The sequence below is a fragment of the Sinohyriopsis cumingii genome, chromosome 6 (assembly GCF_028554795.1).
Source record: "Sinohyriopsis cumingii isolate HCF-2022 chromosome 6, ASM2855479v2, whole genome shotgun sequence".
In the NCBI taxonomy this organism is placed as follows: domain Eukaryota; kingdom Metazoa; phylum Mollusca; class Bivalvia; order Unionida; family Unionidae; genus Sinohyriopsis; species Sinohyriopsis cumingii.
In genome coordinates, this window is record NC_142966.1 from 55,879,701 (window position 1) to 55,893,694 (window position 13,994).

Here is a 13,994-nt window from a genome sequence, read left to right on the forward strand (position 1 = left end):
TCATGCCTCCCACCAATTACATAATACTGTATTAAAGAGCGCCAGCCATGTCATCAATTCTGCTTGTATTGTTTAAATTGTGGAGCAGACGATATGCAGACATTGTATTATTCACCATTTCTTGACTGCAGTTACAAAAGGGTATTGGAGCTGGATATGTTAAAAATGGGATTTATCACCTACTTAAATTCGTACATGTAAAGAAAATCAATTACCTTGTTAGCGTAGATATGGTTGCAAAAAAAAACAACAACATTGAATTACCTTTCAGTTTGTTTTGTGAAGGGAACAACCATGTTGCATTAATAATTTAAACGCGTGGTATGGACTGCGTATAATCTGAAATTTGAAAAGATCGAGAATACAAACAGAAATGAGCAAACAGTCTATCAACTGAGCTTCATGTGTTCACAGTATTTGATAAGCCTTCATATGCTACATTGATAGTGATAAAGGTATTTACATGTTTACGAATTGGCAACGATTGAATTCAGTCTTCAGTGCTTGTTTGTTAACCTGTACCGCGTGACCGTACCAGTGACACTATATATATATATATATATATATATATATATATATATATATATATATATATATATATATATATATATATATATATATATGCGTGTGTGTGTGTGTATTATATGTATTGTGTCTTTGATATACTACGAGTCTATATCCGTTTATCATTAAAAGGAAACTAAACTTCTTGAGATTCCTCCTAATGAATAATTTACGTACGAGGTGGTATAAAAATAAAGTGTATACCTATTAAATTTATACCACATACAAAATGCACATACTTATGTTCCAAGGGAGTTTAAGACTGACTAATGGAAACTGTCCTGACGAAGGAGTTGCTCTTCACATCCATTCTAAGTTTTGAACGGATTTTAGCAATTGATTCAAGATTATTTTGGAAACTGTTAATTGTCCCTTTTTTATCTTCTATTTTCATTCATATTAATTAAATAAATAATTGATTTGTTTAGGATTTAAAACACTTTCTCAGCAGCTAAATGCAAATAGATGGTAGAAAATGCGGAAACATAACTGTTGCTAAATCAAGTTCGTTTAAAAATCAAATAGCTTAACACTTCGGCCATCATTTACATCATTTTAATTACAAAGACACGGAAGACTATAGCTTGGGAAATTGAATATTGAAAAGATGGTTATTTTGATATTAACAGTAACTTTGAAGATATTTCACCTTTACCTAAAACAAACTTCAGTGAAAACAGCTGATGACTGGGAAAACCTTTTTAATTTCGAAAATACATTAAACAGTATAAAAAACAGATCTCTGTCTGTCTGTCTGTCTGTCTGTCTGTCTCTCTCTCTCTCTCTCTCTCTCTCTCTCTCTCTCTATATATATATATATATATATATATATATATATAATTTGCATGGCTATTGATATTAATATTGAAAAGTCATTATCAACATCGCGCAAAATGAGTACCCTTTCTTGATAATAATTTATAAACTTTGAACGAATAACTGCAAAATGAAAACGAATCAAGTAAAGGACGTTTCTCAGTAACAATTTTGGTCTTGTCTTCAGGCATCAGTTTAAAGTTTCGTCAGCATTTTCCCGATGGCACCAAAGGTTAGATTTTGCGCAATATATTGTAATAGACATGGGGGCTCTAAATCTTTAATATGATGAACGGGGAGGGTGGTTTTTCTGTGTCATAAATTTAACATGTTGTTCATGTCAATGAATATATAAACTACTGAAAGAATGATTTTAAACATTGTAATGTATTAGAATTGTATAGATCGCGACTTACCTTGATATCTGTATTAAACCGTTCATGTTGCATGTCAACTGTGATTGCCGGTCATGTGGTAACATGTGTCATCGAATGCAACCTCGTACATCGTTAAATACTCTCAAAATCGTCTGGAATAATATTTTATATGAATTTGTCACACCTAGAAGTATGTTTATCACACTCTAATTCCCACCCAAATCATCATTTAAATAGCCTTAAGCTCGTAACACCAACAGCTGACATCAAGAAAATACGTCTGCAGGCAAGATGGCAGACACTATATCACTTGACCGGTTCCACACAGTAAATTTGTCAAGTTCACATTTTTGATTAAATTTCACTTGTTGATTGTAAATGCTGGCCTTCTTTTATACAAGAATAAGTATGTTTTTAATATTTTATGGTGTATTTTTCATTTTTATGCTGGTTAGTATATTTTCAATGTTATCAGCTTAACTGTCTTGGTTACTATTTCAAGTACGTTGACGTTTGAAGGACACGACATAATACGTAATGTTTATATATTTGCTAATGCAGAGTGTAAACGGACAAGTGATGATAGTTAAATTGTATATTAACTCTCAGTATGCGACGCTGGTTGTGGAGTATCTGTTCGGCACCATCATGCCTGCTCGGCGTCCCGGACAAGCAATGATTGATTTAATTTACCTCACATGACTACTTTCCGAAGAGTATAAATATGAGTGAAATTCGAAATTTGGCAGATAGCTGTCAACATTAGCGCATCTATCAACATATCTCCACCAAATAAAAAGGCGCTGTATTGAGGTAGTTATAATTACAACTTTATTGGATGGCATTTAAAAGCTCATAGATACTTATAAAAATAAGACAAGTCTACAAATTTTAATGTTATATTCTCGATAATAGACTGGAATTATATATATATATATATATATATATATATATATATATATATATATATATATATATATATATATATATATATATATATATATATATATATATATATATATATATAGTACAACAACAGGAATCAATTCAATTCAAACAAATTCCATTCACTGCTATTGATTCAAGCTTAATATAAAAGTAATATTGTGCCACATAAATAAGCAGCTATCTGCCGCCACACTAAGAATTTAGGGTTAACTTTCAAAATACTTACTCCCTGGGTCGTCCATTTCTTGCTGAATGATTACTTTAAGATTATGAAGGCCAGCATATTATAGCATTTGTGTATTGCATATTTTACACGTAATCAAACACATACATTCATGTTTTAGTCATATTTCTTGTATTAAGCATCTTATCAGAATTTCATAGTAAAAAATAAAATGGTACTGACTTTGAGCATTCTTGAAATTTATCATTACATTTACACAAGTTAGCCCATACCCACCCCCAAATCAGTTACAAATGGTGTCAAGAAGTGGGATGTCATAGTTCTATGTAACATCCAGGATCGAACCTAAGTACATGTTCGAAGTGTGGTGGCAACATCAACAGCGCTAAGTATATAACCATAATTACTTGAGGTTCCAAAGGAGAGAAAACATCAGTATATACCCTAGTGTTCATTGTTTTGAGAATGGTACAAAGTCCTGACCCAGATATTGAATTTAGACAGGAGGACGAAGATCAGATATAAATTGGCAAAGAAGACATATATGTGGAAGGAAATGAAGTTTCCCACGACAGTTCTGATGAAATCTATAATAACGAAGATGGTGGAGATGTAATGGGCTATGAAGCGTGCAAACCGCCAGGGGACCTAGAAATAGCAGAACAAGTGGTGTTTTTAGTATAAAGCCAGAACCATTTAGTGGAACTGAAGATTGAGAAGAATATATTTCCCATTTTGAAATCTGCGCAGAACTTGGGCATTGGAAGGACTCGGAAAAAGTTCTAGCTTTGGCCGCAAGCTTGAGAGGACCAGCCAGAACATTTTACATTAGCTTATCTACAGAAGAAAAGAGAAATTACAAAGCATTAGTCCGACAATTGGGACAAAGATTTGGCAGCACAAGACAACAGAGCAGATGGTTGTCGCGACTGGAATCCCGTAAGCGCTTGACTGGGGAGCCGATCGCAGCATTGCAGACGATTTAAGACAGATGTCACGGAGGGCATTTGTCAACCTTGATTCAAGAGCTCAAGAAGCATTAGATCTTAACCAGCTTTATAAATGTACTTCGCTTGAAATGAAATGCAGATGCATAGACAGAGACTCTCAGACCGTTGCACAGCCAGTCGAAATAATTGAAAGATACGAGGCCATCATGGGTAATCAGGGAGGAAAATCAACCGTCAGAGGCGTGTTCGGTCATAGTGATCCAGGAAAGAATTTAAATAATCTACAGACAGAAATCGATATGACACTTGAGAGAGAAGTCTATTAGACTGCTTACTGAACGACTTGAGCGACTGGAAAAACAAGATTTTCCAGGCAGGGCCAAAATCATTCTTCGAGTAGGAATACTGGAACCAAGACCTGTTTCATATGCAGTGCACCAGACCACTTTTCCAGGAATTGTCCTGTTTATAAGAAATGTCAAGCTCAGACCAGTATTACCAGTCAAAGTCATGGAAGCAAGCCAAGAACATAAAATGCAAGGGGACAGGAAAACTTGAAGCCGTCACCTCTTTATGCCGTGAGTTGATGGATATGGAACGGCCTTCCGAAGAAAAGAATGGAAGCGACATATATGAAAACTGTATACGTTTGGGGCATATTGGGAAAACAACAGGGAAATGGGATACTAGTCTTTTTGTGAAAGGTGACCTTTATGGATTACCAATACAATTCCTAATAGACAGCGGTTGTACCTCTACAATACTTCCATATAAGTACTTGATGATGGATGACGACAAGACACATCCACAAGAGCAAACACACTTAAAGTTACTCGACGTAAACGGCAATGAATTAAGAGTGCGCGGATGTTTCAACATGCCACTAGCAATTGGTTTCTCAGTTTATAAAACGACTGTCTTAGTTTGTGATATAGACCCCTATGCCATTTTAGGGCAAGACTTCCTGATGAAGCATGTCAGCAAAAGTGATTATAAACGTTTACTCCTCTGCACATATTACGGTGATATTCAATGTTACACTGGGGGGGGGGGGGAAGGGGAAAGCCAACATGGTGTGCCGTGTTGTAGTGAAGGAGACTATCTCGAATGTGTATACCAGTTTTAATACCCGGATCGGAACATCTAACTGATAATGGCATTATCGAGATTTTTCCGAAATTTTAGCAGGACAAGAAAACCGTACTCACAAGAGGGATAATGCATTCATAAGCTAAGAATGAAACGGCACAGATATTAAATCTTGGCTGAAAACCAGTTGTGTTATATAAAAAAATGAAACTAGGAACATGTGAGTCCTGTGATCATAATCCAGGCCCAGAGTTAACTCAGAGCAATGCAGTATCTTATGTGAATCGGAATCAACAACTGATAAACTGCCAGAACATCTACAAGATTTATGGGAAAGGAGCTCTGTTCACCTTAAGAACGAAGAAAGGAGAAGGCTATCATCTTTACTGATAAAGTACCAGCATATCTTCTCGATGTCATCTGGTGACATTGGAAAGACTGATCTTGTAAAGTATCGTATCAACACAGCAAATGCTACCCCTATATGGCAGCATCCATGTAGATTGCCTATTGGAAAAAGAGAAATAAAGAAGAAGGAAATGAAGACAATGCTTGATCAATGAGTCAGTGAGCCCTCAAACAGTGCATGGAGTTCCAACATAGTGTTGGTCACCAATAAGGATAATTCCACCCGATTTTGGGTAGACTACAGGAGACTCGATGATGTAACGGTGAAGAATGCATATCCCTTACCCAGGGTTGATGAGTGTCTTGATGCCCTTTCAGGTTTAAAGTGGTTAAATTGCTTGGAGCTCAATTCTGGATTTTGGCAAACTGAAATGGCCACTGAAGATAGTGAGAAGACTGTCTTCTCTACTTTGTCAAGGTCTGTATCAATTCACAGTCATGCCATTTGGGTTAGCAAACAGTCCGTCCACGTTTGAGCGTCTTATGGAAACTGTCCTGGAGAGGTTTGCAATGGGAAGAATGTTTGCTATACATGTATGATATTATGGACTCAGGGTCGACTTTTGAAGAAAGTCTCATAAGGTTGGAACATGTGTTTATCCTTCTGCGAGAAGCAAACCCGAAGCTGAAGCCATCAAAATGCATTTTGTTTTCTTCAGAAAAGTGTAAACTTCCTGAGACATGTTGTTTCTGAGAATGGAGTTCACACAGACCCAAGCATTATCGCTGCAACTAGGGATTGGCCAGTTCCACATAATGCCAGTGAAATTATGAGCTTTCTTGGACTAGCTTCCTATTACAAGAGACTTGTCAAGGGATTTACCCAAATTGCAAAACCGTTGCATAAGATATGCGAAAAAGGCAAGAAGTTCAATTGGTCCGAAGAATGTGAAAAATATTTCAACCGATTAAAACAATCTTTAATGTCGCCTCCAATCTTAGGATACCCAAAGCCAGGACTACAATTTATACTAGACACTGATGCCAGTGACCTGTCGGTGGGAGTATTTCTGTCGCAAGAGCAAGATGGTGTCGAAAGAGTTATCGCCTAGATGAGCAAGTCCATTAATAAGCACGAAGTTACATACTGTATCACTCAGAAGGAGTTATTAGCAGTTGTGCTAGCAACTAGGAGTTTCCACTCTTACTTGTATAGTCAAAATGTTTCCTTCGCACCGACAATGCAGCAGTGAGCTGGATGTGGAACTTAGAAGATCCTACTAGACAAATTGCAAGATGGTTGCAAGAGTTGGGTACATACGATATGGAGGTTACTCACAAGACTGGTCTAGAAGAAGGAAAATATAGGGTGAAATGGGACGATGTCTCCAGCAGTGCAGCATCAATAAAAAGGCTCTGAACCCAGTGGGATCGTCTACGCATACAAGGAGGCATGCTGAATCGCAAATGGGAATGCGATGACGTGGACACTAAATTTCAGCTCATCGTCCCCGAATCCAAGAAACAAGAGCTTTGGAAGTATTTGCATGACATACCAACAGCAGCCCACCCAGGAGCTTAGAAAGTCTCCAGAGACTGAAGACTGGATTCTACTGGCCAGGTATGAAAGTATATGTTCAAGAATATTATCGAAAATATGACCAATGTTCCGCCCGTAAACCTTCAGGAAACCATAATAGAGCCCCGTTAGGACAATATGTTGTTTTGAGAATCTTTCAAAGAGTAGCATTTTTTTTTCTTGGGCTTTCCCAAGGACAAGACGCGGAAACAAGTACATACTTGTCATATGTGATTGTTTTACTAAATGGACAGAGGCCATTGCTATACCAGATCAGGAGGCTGTAACCGTTGCGCATACATTTGTTAACAACTTCATCTGCCGATTTTGAACACCTTGCAGTTACATTCGGATCAGGGGAAGATTTTTAAGTCTCAAGTTTTTCAAGATATGTGCCAATATCTGCGTATTGACAAAACACGACTACAAGCATGAGGCCCAAGTCGAATATAAATGTGGAGAGATTTAATTGCACGCTTGAAATGATGTTGAGCATGTATTGTGAATCAAAACAGAACTGTTGGGACGAAATACTGCCACAAGTTATGCTTGCATACAGCTCTTCTGTGCACTCGAGCACTTCGCAGACACCAAATATGATGATTTTGGTACGAGGAGTTGTCATGCCACTACAAGCAGTAATTGGACAGCCAAACAGCATCGATACGCCTATAGAATGTGAAGAGTATGTATCTAACCTAGGGAAGAAGTTTGAACGGTTTCATGAAATAGCCAAGACATGTCTGAAACAAAGAACAGTACATCAGAAGAAATACTATGATCTTTTAGCCAGAAAAAGGCTTTTACAAATAGGACAAGCTGTGTGGGTACATCAGCCAGTCAGGGAGGTTGGAGTTTGTAAAGAACGTACCTCGTCTTGGAAGGGCCCATTTGTTGTTGTGAAGATACTTGACGATGTGACTTATCGCGTGAAGTCGATAAAACAGCCGTCGAAGGTATGTCATATTTATCGTTTCGCACCCTATCATGGGAGGAACACCTCATTATAGGCAAGGCAGTACCAAACGTTGGAGCCTGGTCGACCATGAGGATATTACAGCACTCTATTTACCGTTAGATGTACATGCATAAAGTAATGTAGTTCAGTTTAATTTCTGATGGTTGCAACGATGCAGAGGCATCGAAAATGATCTGGAAAAATCTGTTCAGGACGGGCACCGATTTTATTTTTATTTGAGTGGTGTATGCTAGCACACCATTTCAGTTGGAAGGTGGAGCGCTCTACCGTGAGGTTTAGGACTGGACTGATCACCCAGTCGCCTCTCAATGATGGTATACTTATTCTTGTCGGACGGACAGAATAAGTAAGATGGTTCCATTATCAGATGTGATGATGGAGGCGGTGCGTCCATGATGGACATGATGTTTTCCATTTGCGATTAAACAACTGCACGGATTTGATTTTTTTTGTCGGGTGAAGTGTTGTGAAAAATGCTCACGATAATATAGTAGCATACAAGGATGAGAATAATTCAAGCTCCCAATTGTCCAGGACCTTCGAACCACAAATTAGTAAAGGATAAAGGATGACCCCGCCACCTTGCACGGGATATAGCTATTAATTTGTTAACTTACTGATTTTGTACAGGTGATGATTATAAATGCCTCATGTTAATGAAAACTTTAAAAAAATTAAATACTCATTATTTGGTTACAGAATGGCTGCCTCCACATCAAGACTAATGTGCTGGATCTGTCCAGAAACATTTGGAAACAACCTGAACCTGAAGAACCATCTAATGGCCAGTCCTCACCACTGCATGAGATTAATTTGCCTTTGGTTTACCCGTGAAGAATCAACGTATAGGAGAATGACGGAATTGAAGAACCATGTTGAAAGACGACATGGTTCCATTCTGAAGACACTACATCCTGATTTGTTTTTAGCGAGAGCAATGGGTCTTGTCTGTCCATACAGCCAGAAAATTACCAGAAAATTATAAAAAGAATCGTTAGCCCCAACGCATGGGAGTCGACTATAGCAATTCGTACAAGAGCAGCAGTGTTGAGCTGGCTGGAAAGTATTAAGAAACCAACAAATGGACATACGGAGTGGGAGTCTGGTTGGGACGTCATGATAGGGCAAACGTCAAAATCAAACATGCACTCAGGTATGAAATAAAGACACGACACGCCAATGTCAGAATCCAGGTTTGTTCCTGACTATGGTGAAGAAATTGACGAGCCGCAGTTGAAGCGATCCCGATGTATGTCATACTCGCTCACCCGACCGGAAATCCATGGGTAACTGGAAGTGCAATCCTTTCACATGACGGAAGATGGAGTTACGATACATGTCGTATCCACGAATGGTACGTTGTGGTACAGGTGTGACATAGAACGAGAGGACACCAGTGCAAGGTTGTTGGATACTATCCTCCGGAGAGAAAAAGCTAGAGCACACACCGCTTAAATGATCCCACCTTCTGTGATGACAAATGTAGAAAACCCTGAAAGAGAATTAAAACTCAAGTTGGCCAAAATAATAGGAATTAATAAAGATGCCATTATACATATCAGCAATGCTTCAGACACATTTACCCTATGTCATGCAGTTGAGGAACCTTCGGTCAGTTTACCAACCAAGCCAAAAAAAGAAAGTGAATCTAAATCCGCCAACGACAAGATCTACAATGATGAAAACACCCACATAGCGGATGAAACTCCTGAAGCCGTATATTTGTCTATGAAGAACTCTTCTCCACCCCCTACTGAGAGCGCAGCTGGTGATACATCAAAGATGTGCTCGATAATCAGGGAAAGAATGTTCATGTTTTTGAAAATGGTTCGCATGCCTCTTGTGGTCTTTGCTCGCCGGGACTGGAAGAAAGAGCTTCAGTTCACGTTTACGGAAGGGTCTACTGTGGTTCACTGGCCACCGGAGGGATGGACCAAAACGACGCCTGACCAGAAGCTGTTGATATGGGAATATGCAGCCATGACATTAGAGACAAGGATGAATCCAGCCTTGGAGAGGAGTTACCTCCTAGACAAATACAACTTGCTGGCCCTTCCAGGAACAGCTGAACCAGCATATGGGAGTGAGATGGTCTCAAGAAAAGCCAGGTATTATAACTATGAATGGCTGCGTCAATTGGTCATACATAGTTGCAAATCAAAGTCACATGAAGAATTCGTAGCGATGGTTGAGTGGTCAATGTCCAGAAGAGATAAATCCACTGATGACATATTGAGTAAGATAAAAACAGTTCCCTTGCGTATTATTTAAACTATATTAACTATTAAAACTGTTAGTCTAACTGAAATTGTGGTTTTCCTTTTTGTTTCAAGTCTATCAATTTTATTTAAGTGGGGTGGTGGTCTTGGGGCACAGTGGTGTAATAGACCTGGGGGCTCTAAGGATGTAATATGATGGATGAGAATGGTGGTTTTTCTGTGTCATAAATTTAACATGTTGTTCATGTCAGTGAATATATAAACTGCTGAAACAATGTATGTAAACATTCAAATGTATTAGAATTGTATAGATCGTGACTTACCTTGATATCTTTATTAATCCGTTCATGTTGTATGCCAAGTGTGATTGCCGGTCATGTGGTAACATGTGTTATCGAATTCAACCTCGCACATCGTTAAATACAAAATCGTATGAAAGCCTATTTTATCTGAATTTGTCACACCCAGAAATATGTTTATCACACTTAAATTCCCACCCAAATCATCATTTGAATAGCTCTAAGCTCGTGACTCCAACAGCTGACATCACGAAAATACGTCTGCAGGCAAGATGGCAGACACTATATCACATGACCGGTTCCACACAGTAAATTTGCCAAGTTCACATTTTTTGATTAAATTTCATTTGTTGATTGTAAATGCTGGCTTCTTTTATACAAGAATAAGTATGTTTTGAATATTTTATGGTTTATTCTTCATTTCTATGCTGGTCAATATATTTTCAATGTTTTCAAAGTTCATCGGTAGTTGTGTACTCTTCACCCAAACTTATCTGTCTTGGTTACGATTTCAAGAACGTTGACGTTTGACGGACACGACATTATACGTAATGTCTACATATTTACTAATGACAGAGTGTAAACGGACAAGTGGTGATAGTTAAATTGTATATTAACCTCAGTTTGTGTCGCTGGTTGTATAGTATCTGTTCGGCACCATCAACCTGTTCGGCGTCCCGGACAAGCAACGATTGGTTTATTTTACGTCACATGACTACTTTCCAAACAGTATAAATAGGGGTGAAATTCGAAATTCGACAGATAACTGTCAACATTAGCGCCTCTATTAACATCTCTCCACCAAATAAAAAGAACACTGAATTGAGGTAGTTCTAATTACAATTTTATTGGATGACATTAGAAAGCTCACAGATACTTATAAAATTAAGACAACTCTACAAATTGTAATTTCTTTTTTCTCAAAAATAGACTGGAATTACATATATATATATATATAGTACAACAAAAGGAATCAATTCAATTCAAACAAATTCTTTTCACTGCTATTGATTCAAGATTAATATATGCCACACAAAAAAGCAGCTATCTGCCGCCACACTAAGAATTTAGGGTTAACTTTCAAAATACTTACTCCATGGGTCGTCCATTTCTCGCTGAATTATTACATAAGGTTATGAAGGCCAGCATATTATAGCATTTGTGTTTTGCATATTCTACACGTAATCAAACTCATGCATTCATGTTTTAATTATATTTCTTGCATTAAGTATGTTATCAGAATTTCATAGTGAAAATAAAAAGGTCCTGACTTTGATAATTCTTGCAATTTATTATTACATTTACAAATGTTATCCCATAACCCACCCAATCAGTTACAATACCTTTCATCTCAATCCAGATTTGGGCTTTTATTGTGTGTCATTTGGTCATGTTTTTAGATATCTCCATGAAGTTTACTTTGTATTCTCTGTCATCATCATCAATGTCAACTATCTCTCCAACATACCAGTTTTTAGATATGCAGATGCCACGAAGCCTTCAGCCTTTATTTCCACGTTACTTGTATTCTCAATGCATTGTGTGGATTCCGGCAAGTTCACATTCGGTGTATCCTCTAGGATGGTACCATTTGTATTTGTTTTTTCCATCATTTCTGTTGTTGGCAAAGCATTGCATCCTATTGCAACTACCGTCCATGTATCGCAACATCATCTTGTATATTTTTGGTCAAGCTCTTCCTTACTTCCCTAGCCAGTGGAAACTTCTAGTGTCACTCTTTCATAATCCATTTCGGCCCAGACCTGTTGTACGACTTATCTTAGAAAATAATTGATATTTCCTGGTGATCACCCAGCTACATCATGATGAAGTGACTCGATTGTCATTTTTACTGTTGCCTTTTTGGCATCTTGCATTTTCTTTCAGAGATATGTAGCTGATTAATGGCTTCTGTCACGGAATGGTGTAAAGGTTGTTAATTAAATACGTGTACTCGGGTTTCGTTTCTTTTCGCTGTACAACGATGCCCGAGGGTGATTATATCAGGGTCTATTGTATTTCGAAATCGTGAGTACGATTCGTCCTGTGCCACACGTGCAAGGTGCCTTTAATAAAGAATAACGAAAATCCTAAAGGTATAAATACGTTACTACATGTAAAGGACCTTTACAATACTAATGGTTTTGTCAGCAAGCGGCCTGCTAAAAGGATTCGCACAACTCCAGCTGTAGGGGTAGGTAATGTTTTGGGTTTTAAGTGATAACTAGTGTATTACCATATTTGCCTTTACATGTTTGTTATAGTTTTCTTTACATACCTTGTTGCGACGTAGTGCAGGACTTATATTGGTAATGTAAAGCTACATTTTTTTTAAAAAGAATTGTTTACTATTGTCTTATCAAGCAGGGTTAGGTTTACTATTGAACCTCTGTTTTGTAATTGCCATTATAATATAATCTTTTTAACTTACCATGTATAACGTCCTTACGTTATGTCTGTATCAAGTGTAGTACACTGTATCGGGTATATTTTCAGCTGTGTGTTTTGATGGTAGGAATATCCGGGGTGTCCGGTGTTGTCAGAGTGTAGAAACGTCCGTGTGTCCGGAGCGTTTAAGGTGCCGGAGCGTCTAATGTCTAGCGTCCGGAGTGTCCAGAGGGACTAAGGTGACCCAGCTGTAGAGCCGTCAAAGGACCAGGGGGTCCGGAGGGTCTAATATTTCAAGTGTTCGGAGGGTCTAATGTTTCAAGTGATCATAGTATTCCGAGGGTCCGGAGTCTATATTGGTTGTGAAATTGATTCAGAGGAGCTGTGGAGCGGATATGGTGCACGGGTGACGGAGTGCATCTCCACACATGTATTTTTAGCTGTATGCTAATTTTGGGTTAGTAAGACCCAGTGTATTATTCAGGACTGGAAGGATAGATTGTATATCCGTTCTTGTTTAGTGACATAATTTCGCTACCTGAGCGAATACATTTTTTTTACTATGTGTAAACACCTACATTGTTTACTATTTGAGTGAACTATATTCATCTTTCCATTATTGAATCATTTGTGAAATCATTTATCCTGTGTTTTAGGGTTACTGAACTAAATTTATTTGTATATTTTTTCCATCTTTGAAAGTGTGCGTTTTTTTGTTAAATAGATCCAATATTTGGATCATAAATACGCACACATCTTCATAATCCACTACTCATATAAATCGCCACATTAAACCATATATCTGTCGTCAAAACGTGTTCTGTTGTTAATCCGAGATATCCCACCCGGTTATCTTGTTACAGCTTCTTCTTTATAGTTCTCTTCCGATTTCGCGTAGCATGAATTTTAAATCTTCCTTCGTTTCTTTCCTTGGAGTTAGTTGTTCCTGCTGTCCTCCAATTTTTTCTACCGTTTTCTCAAAGAGCTGTAGCTGTGTATTATTTGTCTTGGTCTTTTTTCTCAAGTTGCTTACGTCGTTTTCATGTGTCTTAATTCTTTTCGGGCTCTTGCTAACACCATTGTTCTCAATTTCTTTACTGCTTCCGACTGGTTCTTGTACTTAATGAAAATATCAGAGGCTGCATCTTATCCATTGATCCGTAGCTGCAGTGTATCATTCTCTTACCATCCCTCCCTCCCTTATTGTGGCAAGCTACAGGTGAAAATACTGATGGACAATTGTGGGTCCGATGT

General features: G+C 38.0%; 1 protein-coding gene across 3 annotated transcripts in view; it reads left to right on the top strand.

Annotated features, from left to right (window-relative positions):
• LOC149796975 (protein mono-ADP-ribosyltransferase PARP15-like) overlaps nt 1-13,994 on the top strand; it is a 62,779-nt gene that overhangs the window by 1,148 nt on the left and 47,637 nt on the right. The window lies entirely within an intron of this gene.